The sequence below is a fragment of the Rattus norvegicus genome, chromosome 4 (assembly GCF_021556685.1).
Source record: "Rattus norvegicus strain SHRSP/BbbUtx chromosome 4, alternate assembly SHRSP_T2T, whole genome shotgun sequence".
Lineage (NCBI taxonomy): Eukaryota > Metazoa > Chordata > Mammalia > Rodentia > Muridae > Rattus > Rattus norvegicus.
The window spans coordinates 122,031,906-122,051,094 of NC_141537.1; the positions used below are offsets into that span (position 1 = coordinate 122,031,906).

Genomic DNA, 19,189 nt, shown 5'->3' on the forward strand with positions numbered 1-19,189 from the left:
CAGGAACAGGTGCTTCCCAGCTTAACAGACATAGCCCCTGCTTATGGCAGGACAGAGAGAAGTAGAAGAACCCGTGTTTTCCCTAAATCTAATTAGAATCACAGCAAGGTGAGCTCTAATTTTGTCGCCCTGCTCATAGGCTCACCACACAAAGTCCAAGGTTACTTGGTTACTCGTGGCTCTGCTTTCTAGGCTCTCAAGCACGGTGGCCAGAGGCATGGAGATAATGGTGGCATCTGCTTTTCTTCCTGAGAACTGCAGAGCAGACAGGCCCTCCTGGGAAAAGCCTGAGAGGGAGCAGACACTTTTCTGGCTGGAAGCAAAGCTCTCTGATGGTTCTGGTGAGTCTTCCTCCTTGCACCTGGCCACTTGGGTTTCCCCTAACTCTACCTGTAGGTCTCTTAAAACCTGAGCATCCCCTTCGAACCTTACAGCTGGAGAATCACAGAAACCTCTGGCTGGATCCAATAGCTACTGGTGTTTTACAAATCCACACTGCAATCTACAGCCATCCACTGCTTATATAACGCTGCCCACACTTCCTCTATGAGTCTCAGTTTCTCTTTTGCTACACAGCGGGTATGGAAATTATCTGCATGGACCCAGACAGAAGAGGCTAAGGGCCCTCCTCCCTTTCCTTATCCTGGATGTTGAACCATCCTTTGGCAGATCCTTACCCTTTAAATGCCGCTGCTGGGCTTTCTCTGTCTTTTGTGGTTCCCAACTACAGCGAGGATCTCCCTCCCTTTCTTCTCGCCCTGTCCTCCAATTAGCTGCTACATCCCACCAGGTGCTACCAGGCCCACCCTGTCAGCCTTCCCTCTCTCTACTTGTATGGCTACCACCTGGAATTCAGGTTCTCTGCAAGCCTTGAACTAAGACAATCCCAACAATAAGTGACAAACTGCTATACAATCTCCCATGACCAGACCTGGTTCAGTCTTTGGTGAATACTTGTGAGAAAGTCAGAATGAAAAAACAAATTTTGCATAGTCTGGTTCCCAGGTAAAGGCAGACTGTTCATGAGCTCCTGGGCACAAGCCCCTAGCTGACCATCTGTTAGGCTAAGGCATCTCCTCAGTTTTCAGCTCAATAAAACAAAACAAAACAAAAGCTATGCCTCTCTAACTTTCCTAGCTACCGACAGAGCATCCATTTTACAGGTGGGAAGCCTGAAACTCAGGCTCTATGTGCCTACAAACAATGAGGTCCAAGAATACAACTACCATACTGGGACTCTTGTGCTTCAGGCTGCTTATGGCTGCCACAAAGCAGCAAGACCAAATTCCCCACCTGCGTTCTAACAGACTAGTTCCTTTTTATAGACTGTGTTTGAGGGGGCTCTGCATCAAGTCCATCTGAATTCAAGTTCTTTAGCTGAAAATGTCTAAAGACTATTGGAATGAGGACTCTGAGGAGGCAAGTCCTGCTGGCTCTAACATCCAATGCCTTCAGTTTTCTGCAGAGAGCCCAGGCCAACATGTGACCTATAGGAGGAAGTCAAGAAAGACTGTCTTTTCCTGACAACCCCCTCTTCTCATATACCTCTAGCCAGCCTGGCACACACAGAGCAGAGCAAAGGCAGCCCTGGAAGCACTGAGACCTGGTACTTCAGCTCTGGGTGAGCAAGGCTCTGGGTCACTAGGCATCATACAGGCTTGATAGCCAGACCTTTCTTGAGGCCAGCTCTAGGTCTGAACAACAGATATCAGTTCCTAAATCATCCTTTCCCACTATACTCCCTTGCGGGCCTAGTGTGTCATGAATAGGTAAGGGATCAAGCTACTTGCTCCATCTAATCCCGACGACAGCTCAATCTGCCACAGAACCAGTGAGTTTGAGTACCGTGGTGTATCATGCTCTTCTACAGTGGGAGTCACACAGGGTGCCTGGGTATATGCTCTATCCCTCTAACCAGCCCAGGGGTGGGGATAAGAGAAACATGGTGTGACTACTCTCACTATGCCTTCAACAGGGTAAGGCTGGCTGCTGTCGGTGGAAGCCCTGCTCTGTTGGAGGAGGGAGACCCAGGGCCAAGCTGGCGTGGCTGCACTTGCAGAACAGGGACTCTTTTCAGTCTGACCCTTCCTATTAGATACTCCATGACACAGATACAGCACACTTCTGCTTGTCCTAGCTGCACATGAAACTCAGTCATGTCTCAAGGTGAGTCTCTAGCCACCTTGTCTGTTATGAATGAAAACCCAAGACAAAGCCCATAAAGCAGCCATACAGTCTATGAGAACTAACTTTCTATGAACTTCTTTTAGCTAAGCCCTGAGTCCTTCCTTCTCATATAAACTTTAATATATGATGACGGAGAAGCCAAGAAAAGCCTTGATCACTCCTCAGCCCCAGTGAGCCACGCCTTTTCTCTACCTGTAGCACAGTGTCTTGGCCCCAAGAGTAAGGGACTCTGGACTGGATGTCATTTTTCTCCAAGTCTCTGGCTCCATCTACTGTTTCTGAATGTGACACAGAACTGAGGCTAGAAACAATGTCTAACGAGTGCTCAAGAGCTGGAGCAAAGCTTGGAGGGCAGGCACAGGAGATGCCTGGATGTGGCCAGGCCACATTCCAGGCAGCAGAGCTGCCCCACTCAAAGAGGTTGGGAGGGTAACAAGGAACTGGCCAGAAGACTGTTTGCTTGACCTTTGAGCCCACTGCAGTCTGGTTCCAATTAAGCACAAAATAAGTCTAGTTACCAGGTTACTTTATGTGCCATAGTTCACCTCAAAAGCCAGAAATACAGGGTGACCTGGAATCCACCCACAGTGCTATGGCTGCTGCTAACAGAAACAACAAATAAAGACTTGGGAATTAGGGACCCCCGAGGTAAGTGTGAATCAGAGCTTAGCAAATCACTGCTTCAACTGTGTTACCTTGGGAGAGTCGCCCTCCTGAGTCTTACAGTTTTATCATCTGTCAGAGAGTGAGAATTAACTAAAAGGCCAGTGTTATCCAAAGCAGGTGAGAAAACATAAAATGGTAAGCTCAAGTCCTGGCTAATCTAACGCTTTAAAACTACCCATCCTACAGACAGGAAACACTTGGAAAAAGTGCTGCTGTGGGACTTTAACCAGTGCCACAGGTAAAGGCCCCCCATGGGCATCTGGGAAGCAACAGTGTGCAGTGGAGAGCACCTAAGGTGCTGACAGGATCTCCAAGGAGAGGATGTAAGACCCCGGGGAAGGAAGGAGCATGGAGCCCAGGGAGGCGTGTGAAGGGGAGGCATGTGAAGGGGAGGCATGGTGGCATATTCAGTCACAACACTAATAATGGTAGGCTTGGCAATATGTGCAAAAGGAAGTTGCTAAAGCCAGCAATGCACAAACAAAAAAAGTTTAAAAGGAAAAATGGCAAATGCATGCCAGGCGTTACATACAGTCCAAGCACCCGTGAAGTAGAAGCGGGCATATCTTTGTGGCCATCTTGGCCACATAGTGAATTCCAGGGCATCCAGGGCTACATAATGCAAACACATTTAAAAATAGACAACAGAAGTAGGGCAGTGGTAGCACATACCTTTAGGTCCTCCCACTCAGGAGGCAGAGGTAGAGATCTCTGAGAGTTCAAGGCCAATCTGGTCTACATAGGGAGTTCCAGGACACCTTGATAATAGAGAAATCCTGTCTCAAAAACCAAAATAAAATAAAATAAAATAAAATAAAATAGATAAGAGATCATTTTTCAGAAAAACATGGTACCAAACTGATAGTAGAAACTGAAATAAAAAATACTGAATTCAGATGCTTCCAGAGACGAGCTCCCTCCCTCGTCTAAGGAGTTAGCTATCTTAGACAGGACACAGAAGAAAGTGAGCAAGCTCTTCCTCTGAAGCCTTCTGTTTATAAACACATGACTTGACAGAAGTGTCAACCATACATCTCAATTATGGATGCTAACATAAAAATCTTAACTTAAAGTATTCAAACTTACAATCCACATATTAAAGAGAATGATGTAACTAAACAGCATCTATTCTGCTATGTACCATTAGAGAACCCAATACATTAGTAGGACAAAAGATTAAAAAATCATGCTAAGTAATATCATAAAGATTCCCGGCAAATTTCTACAGTGCTTGTTGGCTTGAAAAATAAGTAAATTATTTCCTTATTTCAGGAAAAAAGTTAAATGAGACCAGAAACTAACATCTCAGTGATAAAACAGGTGTTACTCCTCACTATGCATGCCTCTGTTCTGTCACCAGTCAGCACTGCAGAAAGAAAGGAATGGGAGCCTAAGAACTTACAAGGAACAGCAGAGATTATCACTGCTTAAAAAAAAGATGCAACAGCATGCCAGAAGGTTCTGGAGGATCAGACAAAAAACCAATACAAATGGCACTGAGGTCTGTGCTAGAAGTTTATAGAATTAACACTAAACCAACAGTTTTCTACACAAAGGCAAAAATTGAAAATAAAAAGATTTCATGTTTAGTACAAACTTAAGAAATGTAGAGAAACAAAAGAAAAAGTGAAGTTGATGGGAAGACACAAAATACTTTCTCTCATATAAAAAGGATCAGATGTTAAAATGGGTATTTATCCTTAGGGAAACTAAAGAGCTGGTCTTCAAACTGTTCTATATCCAAATCAATTATAATTACCCCAACTGGTGTGAAGGTTTAGCTGAAACATAAACACAAAATAGCAACAGTGACACCAGGAGAAAAACAAGGTAAGAGAGGCCCTGCCTCTTCCAGAAAGCATGTCTTCGAAGCTAGAATAGTCATAAAGAACAGAGCGCTGGCACTGGAGGTGTGAGCTGAGCAGTGAGCTACAAGAGAGCACCAAGATGGTCTGAATGTTTCCTAAGAAGTGTGACAGCAAAGGGATGGTTAGGAGGGGATGATCAACACACGATGCCTGTACCTGACAGAACAAGGTCAGAATGCAGCTTTCTCCTCATCAAAATAAAGGCAAAGACTATATGCAGAGGAATGGAGAAACTGGGTGGTTTTAGATCAAAGCGTGGGGTGAGATCTTAACCTCAGAGGTCATGGTGAGTTGGAGAGAAAATACACAAGTCATGTAAACTTGTGAGTGAAAAAGAATAAGCTGAGTCAAATGATTACCACAAGAAGCTGGCAAATGTTTGGTGGATAAGGCACTTGCTGCCAAGCATGATAATCTGAGTTAGGCCCTGGAACCCACATGGTGGAACAAGAACTTAGCACTGCAAATTGTCCTCGGACCTCCACTTGTATACTATGACACACACACACACACACACACACACACACATACACACACACAAACACACACACATACACACACATACACACACACATACACACATACACACACGCACACACACACGCACACATACACGCACACATACACGCACACATACACACAAACACACACACACATACACACACGCACACATACACGCACACATACACACACATACACACAAACACACACGCACACACACACATACACACACATACACACAACGTAAAAAACCACACACAGAGAAAGAACAATAAGACTTATAACACATTTGGCATAGGCTAATGTCTTCATTTTACAGAGTTTATGCAAATTAAAGAGACAAAATAGCCCAGTACAAAAATGAACAAGTTTATAAAGAGGTAATTTATAGGCACAAATGTCCAGTAAACAGTATTTGAAGATAATCTTGTTCATAAGTCACAGAAATTCAAAGAGCAGCAAAGGAAGATGGTCTTATTTCACCTGCCAAGTCAAGTAAAGCTTAAAATAACTAGTAATCCTAATCTGGCTGAAGTCTGGGGAAATGACCAGTCTTCACAGACTACTGGAGGGTGTAACTTGATGCCACTTTTCCAGGAGGAAACTAGACAATATTTTTAAGAACTATGGATGTAAAGCTATCTGACTTGCAGACTTATCACGAAGCAGTCACATATGCTATCCTCATACCAGTCAACTGAGCTTAAGAAACAGGTTGCATCATCAACTGAAATATTTTTTTAAAGATTTATTTATTTATTTATTTTAAGTACACTGTAGCTGTCTTCAGACACACCAGAAGAGGACATTAGATCTCATTACAGATGGTTGTGAGCCACCATGTGGCTGCTGGGAATTGAACTCAGGACCTCTGGAAGAACACTCAGTGCTCTTAACCACTAAGCCATCTCTCCAGCCCCAGCTGAAATGTTTTAAGGCAGCCATCTATTAAAGGGCTACATAAAACAGGGCAGTCATATAACTCAATGCTTATGGAACGTGAACAAAGTCAGATGTAAATATACACACTGACAAGCACCATGAAGATCACAGTAATGCATAAGTGAGCACTGCTTATCTTATGTGTGTGCATGTTTGTATGAGGATATGTGCACATGTGAATGCAGATGTCTGCAGAGTCCAGAAGGGGGTGTCAGCTCCCCTGGAGTTGGGAGTTAGGTGTTAGTGGGTTGCAAGGTACCATGTGGGTGCTGGGAACCAAACTCAAGTCCACTCTAGAGCAGTATATGCTGTTAACCAGAGTTCTCTCTCCAGCCCCTTATCATTTTTACTGTTGCTGTTTGCTTTGTATTTGAGTCAGGGCTTCATATTGTGGCCAAAATTGTCTCTGGCATCACAGAAATCCTCCTGCCCCAGACTCCCAAGTGCTGGGATTATAGTTATTAGCTGCCATGCCTTGCTTGAGTATTGTTTTTAAAAAGAGCACACATAGAGGTACCATGTCAGCTGCCAGAAGTCCAGATCTATGCTTAGCCCAATCATTATCAGAAAGAATTCTGCTGGCAGCTAATGGAAGCAGACACAGAGACATACATTGAAATATTAGATGGAGAATGAGCCCAAATTGGAGATCTCTACCGGGTCCCTCCCCTTATAGCTAGGGGAAAGAGGGATCAGAAAATTGTAGGAACCAGAGAGGTCAACGAGACCAGAAGAACAAAGTCCACAGATGTCAACTAAGGCTTGTAGGAGCTCACAGACACTGAAGCACCAATCATGGAGTCTGCATGGATCTGCACTAAGTCCTCTGCATATATGCTATGGCTGTTAGCCTAGTGCTTTTATGGAACTCCTAAAAGGGGAGTGGGGTTGTCTATGACTCTTTTGTCTGCTCATGGGATCCTTTTCCCCGTATTGGGTTGCCTTGTCCAGCAAGGTATGAGGGTTTGTGCCCACTCTTATTGTATCTTGTTAATGCTGCATGTATTTAGTGGATATTCCTAGGAGGCCTGCTCTATTCAGAAGGGAAACAGAGGAGGAGTGGATCTGGGAAAGAGGGGAGGTGGCTCGCACAGAGTGGGAGGAGTAGAGGGAGGGGAAACTGCAGTTGGAATATACTGCAAACAAATAAACAAACAAATGACTGAACATAAAGATTCCATTTCAAAAAAGGAAACAGTGAAATATTTCTTTCATTATCACTCCAATAATAAGGACTGATATTTATTATATAAATACATAGAATTGTCAAACAATAAAAAAAGCACAGTGGATAGTGTGGTAGGAAAGACAAGGGTAGTAAAATAGTAGTAAATTACTATTTATTAAATATATCATTGTATTTAAAGTAAAATTGAGTTTACTAAATTAGCCTTTCATGGATATCAAACCCTGCAGCCTGTTTTACCGAACCTTAATCTCCACACATGTGTTCAGGGGTTGAATAAAATTGATCTTCTTGTGCCTACTCATGCTTAGTGAATAGGACACACATTATTTTAAAATTAGCTTTAACTTTAAAAGTTCTATTAATATGAAGATAATAAATTAGTTGTGGAAAGTTTTACACAGAGAGAAGAGCAGGAATGTATAGAACTCCTATTTTGTAATTAAAGAAAATGCAAATCTGTCAGTGTCTATTTTTCAGGATAAATTCTGGTAATTTTCAAATATCTCTAATAACCTAAAAATATTAAAGCACAATTAAAATTGTACCATTTTATTTTCAAGTAAAAAACAAAGCAAAACAAAATAGGGTGTGAGTGCACATAAACACACACACACACACACACACACACACACACACACAGAGACACACACACAGAGACACACACACAGACACTCTTAAAGAGTCCTGATATAAAACTGCTTCTGAGGAAATTGTTAAAATCAGTGGGTCTGCGGTGCAGGAGACTTGCCTCAACTTCATTTTTCTGCTGAGATGATTCATCTTTATAAAAAGAAAGCCACAATTATCTGACAAAATGAGATTTTTAATAATTTATCCCTTATTTTCTATATAAAACTAATAAATGTTTGCCTTTAAGATAAGCAAGACTATCTTTTACTTTTGTGATTTCTCTAAACTCTGTGTGTGTGTATGTGTGTGTGTGTGTGTATGTGTGTGTGTGTGTATGTGTGTGTGTGTGTGTGTGTGTGTGTGTGTGTGTATGTGTGTGTATAGACCAGAGGATGACACGTGTCATTCCTCAGGAGCTGTCCATCTTGTTTTATGTCAGGAACTCTCATTGGCATGAGCCTCACAGAGTAGGCTAGCTGGACTGGGCAGCAGGATATGAGGATTTCCCTTATACCACCCCAATGCTGGATTACAGGTATGTGCCACCAAGCCTGGCCTTTTCATGTGGGCTCTGGGATTAGAACTCAGGTCCTCATGCTTATATGGCAAGCACTTTACTTAAGCTGTCTCTCCAACCTAGGGTATTTATTTCTGAACTTACTAGAGACCAGAACAATGCATCTGTTGCTCTATCCAGTCATCCTTGCTTATTATCAGAATCTCAGGAAACGTGCAGTAACCCAGTAGCCCCAGCCTACATTATCAACACAGATGTTCATATCCTGCTGACACAAGCTAGAGTCACTGAGAAGAGGGAGCCTCAACTGAGAAAATGCCTCCATAAGATTGGGCTGTAGGCAAGCCCGCGGGGCATCTTCTTAACTAGTGATTGATGTGGGAGTGTCCAGCCCACTGAGGTTGGGAACACCCTGGGAAGGTGGCTCTAAGTTACATAAGAAAGTGGGCTAAGCAAGCCATGGTGAGCAAGTCAGAAGCAGCACTCTTCCATGTCCTCTCTACCAGCTCCTGCTTCTACGTTCCTACTGTGCTTGAGTTCCTGTCCTGACTTTGATGATGAGCTGTAATATGAATTTGAGCATGGTATTTCATCACAATAATAGTAACACTAACTAAGACAGTGACCTCACCCCATCAAGGGCACAAGGTCCTGAACACTGCTGCCTCTCTGCCCAGCTCCCTCCTTTCTCTTGACCAGGCTAATTAAATGTCATGCCATGAAATTTGTTATCATTATTACCTATCCTCCAGAAGTGAAGGAAAATGATTCAATTTTGACAACTAAATGAATTTTGACAAATGACTTAACTAATGTTCTCAATGGCTTGCCCTGATAAAAAAAAATGATAGTTTTTTTTCTACTGTAGTGAGAAAAACTCATCCTTGCATCATTTCATAAAGTGCAGCCACCCAGGCCAGGGGCAGCTGACCATACATTTCTGCAGCCACCTTCCAAATGGGGCCTTCTCCTGAGCTCAGTTGCTGCCAAATGATCCTCATTCAAGCATCCAAGGACCCCTCCATCCTCACTGCCCATGCTTTCATTCAATGATCACATGGCTAAGTCCCTCTGCAACCAGCCCATCTACTGGCCCCATTCTCCTATAAATTCTCTCCTCCTTCAGGTCATGAAAGAATCCAGAGCAGAAATAGACGTAAAGCTAATTGTGAGGCAATGAAGGAAAGTGAGGGACCTAGAAAGGCCTATGAACGAGGGGGGGGAGGGAGAGGGGGGGAGGGAGAGAGAGTTGGGTGTCTTAGTTACTGTTCTATTGCTGTGACAAATCACCATGACCATGACAACTTACAAAAGGAAATGTTCAATTGAGCTGACAGGATCAGAGTTTGGACTCAATAATGGCAGAGCAAAGGCATTATGGTGAGAATAGCTAAGAGTTTACATCATGACCCATGAGCAAGAGGTAAAGAGCAGACTAGGAATGGCAGGAGTCAAAACTTCAAGCCTGTCCTAGTGTCACACCACCTTCATTAAAACCACATACTTCTTAATCCTTCCCAAACAGTTCCACCAAATGGGGACTAAGTAGTCAAACATGAGTGTGGGGGCCCATTCTCATTGTAGTGGTTGGAATGAAAATGGTCCCCAAAGATTCACAGGAAGTGGCATTATTAGGAGGTGTGTCCTAGTTGGGGTGGGTGTGGCTTTGTTGGAGAAAATCACTGTGGTTGGGCTTTGAGGTTTTAGAACCTCAAGTCAGGCCCAGTGGCGCAATCTCTTCCTGCTGCTTGCCAATCCAGATGTAGAATTCTTGGAGACCTCTCCAGCAACATGTCTGCGTAAATGCCATCACCATGCTTCCTGCCATGCTGACAATGGACTGAATGTCTGAACTGTAAGCCAGCCCCAATTAAATGCTTTTCTTTATAAGAGTTACTCTGGTCATAGTGTCTCTTCATAGCAAAAGAAACCCTAGCTAAGACAATGGGAAAGGGTAAATTCACTAGGCCAAGAATCAGAGCCTACTTGGATACTTAACTGGCTTACCAGGATAATTCCAAACCAGAACCAGGCTTCTGATCTCCAATAGAAAAGACTTTGACAACCAATGCTGTCTCTTCTAGTCTAGCCCAGGCCCAGGAGGCACCCACAGCCTAGGTGGTATGGGGCTCTGCAGGACTGGGCCAAGTATGCTGACTATGAACTGCTCAGGTACAGGTGAGGTACATCAAAGCTAGAGTGTATGAGGCTGCATAGCCTCGCACCATCCTACAGAAATGCAGTGTTGTCCTGTTGTTCTGAGTTCCTTATAAGAGGGTCACTGGCACAGGAAGCCACATATACATTATGTGCTCCAGAAAAGCAATGGTATAGCCCCTTGCCCTGTCAGAAAGTCACATTTCTATGCTCATGAGCGAGTGAAGGAACTAAGCACACGATTTTATGTTTATCCCTATTCAACTTGAATCATAATGAAACACAAAAACCCAGTTAAACTATCCAAAAAGGTAAAAAAAAATCATGGTATATGTAAAACACACAGGAAAATAACGTGAGCACAGAACAGTAAAGTCTTATGTAAGAAATGGTGGTTATCTGTTTTTACATTGCATAGAAAAGATCTGGAAGAGTAAATCTGCAAATTATCAACCATTTGGGCAAGGTCTTAAAAGGCTTTTCTGGCTTATATCACATTAGGAGCTTGTGTTGAATGTACAGCTTGTGTGCATGTTGTCTGAAGCCACTGTATTAACAATACCAAAAATGTAGTGTGACACAAAAATCAGAGGATACCCTGAAGTCGGGGAGTTGTCACTAGATTCTTGGGAAATGGACAGGAATGAGTGTGTGTGTGTGTTTAGAGTGGAGGGATAGAAAGGTCATTGAGGTGATCCCTGGCTGCCTCTCTAAGACATACACAAATGTGGAAGGGTAGAGGTCCTGGAAAGCCTGTGAATAGTTTGAAGGCTTGCCTCACCCAGAAAACATTTGCAGTTTGCTCTGCTAGGGAAAGAGTGGGGAAATCCAGACTACAGAGGAAAATGGGCCCATCAGGAAGTCTGCAGCGCTGGACTCCGGGTAGAGCAACTGGAGAGTTCAAAGATGCCAGGGCAAAGTTGGAATGTGTTGGCTGCACAGAGGTCTGGCCAGTTCAGGTTACCTTTTTACCTAGCCTGTACCTCACCTTTCTCTCTACAGAGGCAGGCTATTGGATCCTGACGAGTGTATTCTGAGATCCCACAGGGACTGCATTTCTCAGCTTTTGGGTACTTTCAAGGTTGGTCCGTCTAGTGAGGATCCTTTAAGCAGAGAATGAAATCTTGCTTCCTAATCCCTCTCTTCACAGAAAATGCCAGGCTAGTGTGTCCCCAGGTGCCTAGGCAAACACAACCTCTCCTACCCTTCTTCAAGCTCCTCAGGATTGATGGAGTTATGCTTGGACCATGGCAATGGCGTGCGCTCCATTTGGCATAAGGCTCAGACAGGACTGAGGAGCACCAAGAAAGCTCTTTTTACCTTCATCTTCCTCTTCCCATCACACACTTCCCATGGCAGAAGGATGGCTGGCTGAGGCCCTCACTTAGAAAGCAAAGGTAGGTCTGGGATGTACTCCAAGCTTCACATGGTGGGGGGCCTGTCCACACCACTGATACTAGCTGCTAGGTTAGCTAGCTGCCTGGAACTAGCTGGTTAATAAGTGACTCTCACAGGAAGCAGGCATGGACCCATGTGATTTCTCTCAGGCTTGAGTTCTTGTCCATCTTCCCAGTGCAAACTTAGCCCCAAGGAAGATGGAAAAAAAAAAAAAAACCCACACAAAAAAAGGAGCAATGATGGTTGGAAGGCCATGTCATGCAGCTTGGAATGTTTATTTTGTAAACAAACCAATGGCAATAAATTATGCTGAACTTTTAATAAGATGCACATCATATTAGGTCTGTATTTTTGCCAAGAAAAAAAAAAGGTAAAGGGAAGTAGAGAGAGAAAAATGCCTTGAAGTAAAGATCACAAAAGGGGCTTCCTGTTATGAGATACGGGTGCATTTCCTTGACCAAAACCAGACAGATCGAAATGCCAAATGAAAAATCATGAAAACTATAAACAGGTGACATACTTGAACTTGCTTCCTTTCCTGCCCCGGCCTCAGGCAGCAGCCAGGGGCCACCCCCTGCTCTTGTGGTTGGCTGTCACCAGAGGCAGCACTGAGGGGACATGACATGCCTGTCAATGCTGAGGAGGAGGGGCCTTGGGGAGCCTGGACCTGCGGCTTCTTGCATCCCCGTTTCCCTGAGGCCTGGATTAGCAGACGAGTGCATCTTGTGACTGAGTGTGCTGTACCAGAACGGGATGAACACCACTCAGACTCCGTGCAACTGGACAACTGCCCATGACCGTCAGTCCCAAGACTATCCCATCGTCAGTCTTCATCCCTGTCCATGGGCACAGCAGAGGCTTGGGGTATATGTCAAAAGGTGATTCCTCATCAAGACAGAAGTGATGTTGGTTCTCTGACCAACAACAGAAAGTTAATTAAAAAAAAAAACCTTAGATATTAGGAAATTCTTATTAGAAAATTCAGTCACACTTTTATAAATCACCGATAGGCCCAAGAAGGAACCATAGCCAAAAACTGAAAGCTTTAGTCAGATTAAAAGTAGGACATATTACTAGAAGAAGTTAAGCCAGGATTTGCAGGAAAATTTACAGTTCTCAATGTATCTACCAGAAAAGAAGAAAGGCAAGTGATTGCTGATAGAGCTCCACCTCAAGAAGTTATATGAGAAGTTATATTCTATTCTATGAGAAGTTATATTCTATTATATGAGAAGTTATATCCTATTATACAAGAACAGCTGAACCCAAGGGAGTCAGAGGGAAGGAAACGAGAAGCCAATGGCACAGGGAGAAAATAAGGGGAAAAAAATACTGTTGAGCCAAAAGTTGATTGTTCAACAAATAACATTAGAAAAACAGGAGATTATGACAGAGTTTGAAAAAACATAAAAGCATACCAAAAGAAGTGCTTTTTATTTTTATACCAATAAATAGATAAAATAGGTTCATAAAAATACAATAAAGAACAAGGGGGAAAGCTGATATATATCCATACTTAAAAGCTAGAAATGTAGGCCTAAACCTTCCTCAAAGGATCTAGGTCTGGAAACTGTTAGAATGGCAGCTTAATTCTATATGACATATGAAAAAACAAGCAAGCAAACAAACAAAAGGCCCAGAAATGACCCCACCCCCAAGCCTTTCTTCACACCCAACAACAATTACTTTGAGATAGCACACAACCTGAAACACAAAAGCACAAGCCTGTTAATAAAAAGACAAACTGAAGTCATCAACAGTAAAGACCTCAGATATCAAGAAAAGGGCAAGCTACAGACTACAATCGGAGTTTTGGAGGGGTGTTCAATATGTGAACGTAGCAGTACATGATCAAAATATGTAAATCAATTGTATTTCTATACCTAAACAGCAAATAACTAAAAATATTTTTCAGTAATATCAAATAATACTTAGAAATAAGCTTAATAAATGATATTAAAAACTGTAGATTTTTACTGGGGAAAAACTATATCCCCAAAGCTATGGAAGATATACCATGTTCATGGACTAGGGCACTCAGGCCTGAGGTCAGCTGCCTCTGGTGTTCTATGGATCTCACCCAGTGCCAGTCACAATCCCAATACACTTAAAAGCTAAGGTAACATGGAAATTCCTATGGTTGCAGGGGGCCTGGAAGAGTCAAAACAACGTGTGAGATAAACAGAACTGAAAGACTGAGTCTACCTCATTTAAAATTACTCTAAAATAACAATGATCAAGACAGCATGAGCTTGTACTTAAAACAGGCAGACCAATAGCACTGAGCAGAGTACAGAAATACATTCATACATTCACTTGCATTTTCTTCACTGTTTTTACCTATGCATGTATACGTACATGTGAAGGTCAGAAAACAGCTTGCAGAAATCATTTCTCTCCTTCTATGGCATGGGTCACAGGGACTGAACTCAGGTTCTCAGGCTTGGTAGCAAGCACCCTTACACGCTTGCCCAACCTGCCAGCCCAAGTAAATCACTTTTTAAAACACAAATGCCAAGGCATTAATGGGAGAAAGGCAATCCTTTTCAAAACAATTATACAGACATATGAAAGACAACAATAAAGAACCCACCCTTCAAGCCTTTCTTCACACCAAAAAATTAATTTGGGATGGCATACAACCTACAACATAAAAAGCACACACTAATAATAATGATAATGATGATAATAATAATAATGACAAATTGAAGCTTATCAAAATTGAAGATCTCAGATATCAAGAAAAAGGCAAGCTACAGACTGGAAGTAATAATCTCTGTAACTATTATCTGACAAAGGACATGTGTCCCAAACACAAAAGAAATTCTTCACATCAACATTAAAGAACATGATATAAAAATGCACAAAAGAATCATATAGTCATTCATAAAAGTTCACTTCCCAGTCAATTCACAATACACTAAATAGTTCTAAGAAGTATGAGTCCATACTGGTGCTGGACATGGGAGCTGGTCCTCTCCACTGGACACAGCCCCCTAGACAGGATAAAGATACACTGTACCCATCCATGTATACTATATCCATACTGATGCCTGGCTGCAATCGAGGACTTGGCTCGTAAGATACAGAAACTGGCCATTCTCCACAGCCCCCTCAGACAGGATAGAAGCCTCCAGAGAAAGAAGATGCCAAGGTGCTGCAGAGAGGCAGGTGAACAAACATCCCAAAGGGATCCTGTCAAAAAACAGGATCCATACACTTAGGTTTTATTTAGCTTATACCAAATAAGCCTCTTGCAAGTATAGATTTCTAGCTCTCTCCCATGAGAAGTATAAGCTACAGGCCCTCTGCTCCAACCCAACATATCAGCTGAGTACAATGTCCTGAAAGCTTCCGAGAGAGTATGTGGGGCTCCACTGCTTAGGGCTCAAGTGCATGCTTATTCACTCCTGATTCTTTCCCTCACCTGGCCCTTTCATGCGTCCCAGAGATGAGTGATCCCAAGCCCCCTGACCTGCGGATCATTGTCAGAGAAAGGCAGGACTCAGTCTTGCTCAAGGAAGTTCACTGTGAATATACACTTTCCTTTCTTCCAGTACTGAGAAAGATAAGGAGTCAAGAGACTCAGTCAAATTCCTGTTTGGCACCTCTATACCGAGTGAAACATACCAGCTGTCACAGCCTTGAATTTTGTCTTTGCAACATCTGCCAAAACCACTTACAACCTTAGTAATTCTTTTCTGGGAAATTTGTTTAAAAACAAAATCACTCAAACAACAAAACAAAAAAGACCTGTCATAAATGCATACTGTAAGACACAAAATAGACTACCAAGCATGAATGGAAACAGGCACACTGGTTATGCTGTGACGGAAGGTGTCTTTGTGCTATTGCAATGCAGTGGTGTAAGGCAGAGGGAAATGGCTTGCATTTGTTTTTGCTGCTGTGACAAAACACGAACCAAAACCAACTTGAGGAGGAAAGTTTGTTTCATTTTATAACTTTCAGGTTGCAGTCCAGCACTAAGGATGGTCAGGACAGAAATACAGCAGAAACCACCGAGTCACCTGCTTACTGAATGTTCTCTCCACTCATGCTCTTCCTTTTACAGCCCAGGCCCAGCTGCCCAGGAAGGACACTTCCCACAGTGGGCTGGGCCTCCTACATTGATCTGCAACAAGAAAACATCCACAGACATGCCCACAGGCCAGTTTGATGGGGGCAATCCTCAACTGAGGTTCCCCCTTCCCAGGCGACTTAGTTTGTGTTGAGCTGAAAATAAAAACTAAGCAGTAACAGGCGGGCCTGTCCTCCTTATTCAGGACACCTTCCAAGACAGTCTTTGTGGGGGAACTCGAGGTTCAAAATGTGTACGTTACAGTGCCATTAGAAGAGCAGAGTGGGAAACAGAGACGTACCTGACTGTGCACTGGAATGCATGTGGAATGGTGTGTAGGGTGGGATACACTCTGCAATACATTTAGACGTTTTCCTATCATAAGAATGTATTGTCTATTTTCTTAAAAGCAGGGATGCAGCTCACTGTGGAGTGCCTGCATTGTGCTTGGGAGGCTTTATTTCCAGCACTGAGATTTCCATAGACTAAGTCTCCTGGCTTAACCCCAGAAGAGAGGTCCTCTTACAACAGTATTTCCTTTGGTCTCAGCTTTCCCCATTAGAACCTCCAGTGTGTGTGTCCACGCACACGCATAAGCACATGCACAGATCTGCAACTAGTTCCCATTTCCTCTTTCCTTACCATGGTAGCCACGGCTCTGCATAGCCCCTCTTGGAGACAGAGGGTATACAAGCTTCCACTTCTAAGTTGCTTCAACAAGGTCTTTCCTGTGTGCAACTCCCTGACCTACATGTTTTAAGGTCATCTTTTACACACCAAATTGACTCTGGGGGTCTACTTTTCTAAATGTCTGTCTGAATAGCATCACGTCTGCTCCCCCAGCACAGTGGCTTATGTGCTGTGGGTGACAGCATCAAACCACTTCTATCAACTTAATAGAGAGAATGAGGAGTTCTAAACCAGCTATAGGAAGGGTGAGATGACAGGAGGCTGGTGCCTTCTATTAGAAGAAATTACTGCCAAGGAGGAGGGAAGACCAGAGGGAGCCCCCAAGGGTTTTGATTGGGAGTGGTCAAGGATTAAACCATTTGAGTAGCAAAATAATTTGCACTGGATTATAACATTCAGTATAAAGTCCAAATCCACAGTCCATACTGATCAAGATGCCTGACAAAATTACCAGATGGGGAGAAAAGCACACCTCCCATGGGAAAGGTTCCAAATGATGCATAGTGAGATACTCTTTCCTTAAGGAGGTGAGGCTTCCTCTTTCTACTGGACCAAGCTCTGCCCATGAGGAGGATGGGACATGGAGGTGTATACTGAACAGTGGATTCAAATATTCATAAGAGTCACAAAGGGAAAATGCCTGAAGCATACTCATCAAATAAAGAAAGGCCAAGATTCCAGGTGACTAAGAACAGACTATGTCCCAGAGAGAAAGAGGAAGAACATTAGGACTCATGTAAAGGTTGCAGAAGAGACAGGATAAGCCTCAGCCTTCACAGGACCTGTTGGGGGCTGGAGCCAAAGTCACACTTCAAGGACAGAAAGGCGACCCTGAATTGCCAATGGGCATTCTTGCCAGAGGATGAACCTTACTACTGTGCTGCAGGACACTGACGGAGGAAAAAATATCCATTTGGTTATTCTCTGTATCTTGGGATGTCGTAGCCAGGTGCTACCTTGAAAGGAGGCCCAAGCTACTCTGGGACCTGCAGACAAGGAACAAATACAACTTAGGGAGACTGTGGACACATACCATGGTATCTGCCTAGGAGATGGCCATGGCAGAGAGATGAGGGTTGGGGAGAAGAGAGCTAGGTAAAGAGAAGCTTAAGTAGAAGGGCTCATGCTGTGGTCTGTGGTCCTGCACTCCCTCTGTGGCAAAGGAACATCCCTAAGGATTCCTGAGGAGGCCCTGAGCCCATGGTCTGTGGAATGCTAGTCCCATTCTCTGGACATGTGGTTTACTAGCTGCTTGAATTGAGAACTCTGGGCCTGGAGTGAGCCGAGAGGTCTGATTGCTGCAGCTGCCTCCCTCCTTGCAGGGTGGCTCACTGCTGGGCAGGTCTGAAGCCGGGTCAGCAGACAAAGCACTGGCTTTCCCCAGTTCTCCCCTCCAGTGTCTCAGAGCCGTTTGGTTCTCCCACTTTCCACTGCATTTGAGACTTTCCTGGGTTTGAATATTTGTCCATCATGAATGTACCAACTGGGGGGTCTCAGGATAATGTGGATCCTGCCTGGCTCACAGGCCTCAAAGCTGGTTAGGCCAACAGTGGCTCCTAGAAGCTCAAAAGTAATACAGAATGGGCTGTAGAGGAAGGGCAAGGGACAAGGGCTACAAGTGCCACCCCAACACCAGCAGATTTTAATTTGAGAGGACCAGAAAAAAGGCCTTTCAACTCGTCATCATTTTTTAAAATCATTTTTCATTCTGTTTATTACACTATTAATTGTTCCACTTTTCTATTTTTAAGGATATTTTCTGTTTTTAGTTTTTAAATCACTCTTCCTACTTTGCTAATTTTATTAAGGTATTTTTCCTTAGTGTATAATTAAATTTATCTCTCTTCTCTCATCCCTCATTCCTCCCGATTTTTCTATTTCACCTTGCCTTTGCTTTTTCCCTTTCCCTGCCCACTCTATTTCATTCATTTATTATCATTCTTACTGAGACTGATTTGACTTCAGTTCACAGTGTTGTGGCTATCCTCTTTTCAATGGCTATATCAGCTGGCCTAACTGACTAACTATTTCTCTATTTGCTTTGTCTTGGGGAGCTGCAGTTTATTTTCTCCTCCCTTGTGTTAGGATTGAGCCCTTGAGAGACGACTGATCATTAAGAAGATTCCTAGATGAAACCAGAAATGATGCCCATTCCAACAGATGTGTACCACAACTCGGATAGCACATGACAAAGCAGCAATGAAAGACAACTCCACAATCTACAACTGCAAAGACAGCAAAATGCTTGAGATGCCAGACTAAAAATTTTGGGTTTTAAAATAACTGGTGATCTCAAAGAATATTCTAATAGACAAATGAAGTTAATTCAAGTCAATTCAAGACCTGGCAAAAAATCCAGCTTGACT

The 19,189-nt window shown here is 43.3% G+C and overlaps 1 protein-coding gene across 4 annotated transcripts in view; it reads right to left on the minus strand.

The window, feature by feature from the left end:
• The window catches only part of Eefsec (eukaryotic elongation factor, selenocysteine-tRNA-specific), a 194,743-nt gene that overhangs the window by 63,105 nt on the left and 112,449 nt on the right, over positions 1-19,189 (minus strand). The window contains exon 1 of one of the 4 annotated variants that reach the window (XM_087658811.1): positions 3,526-3,836. The gene's annotated coding sequence lies outside the window, so the exon portion shown is untranslated. 4 annotated transcript variants of the gene reach the window in all.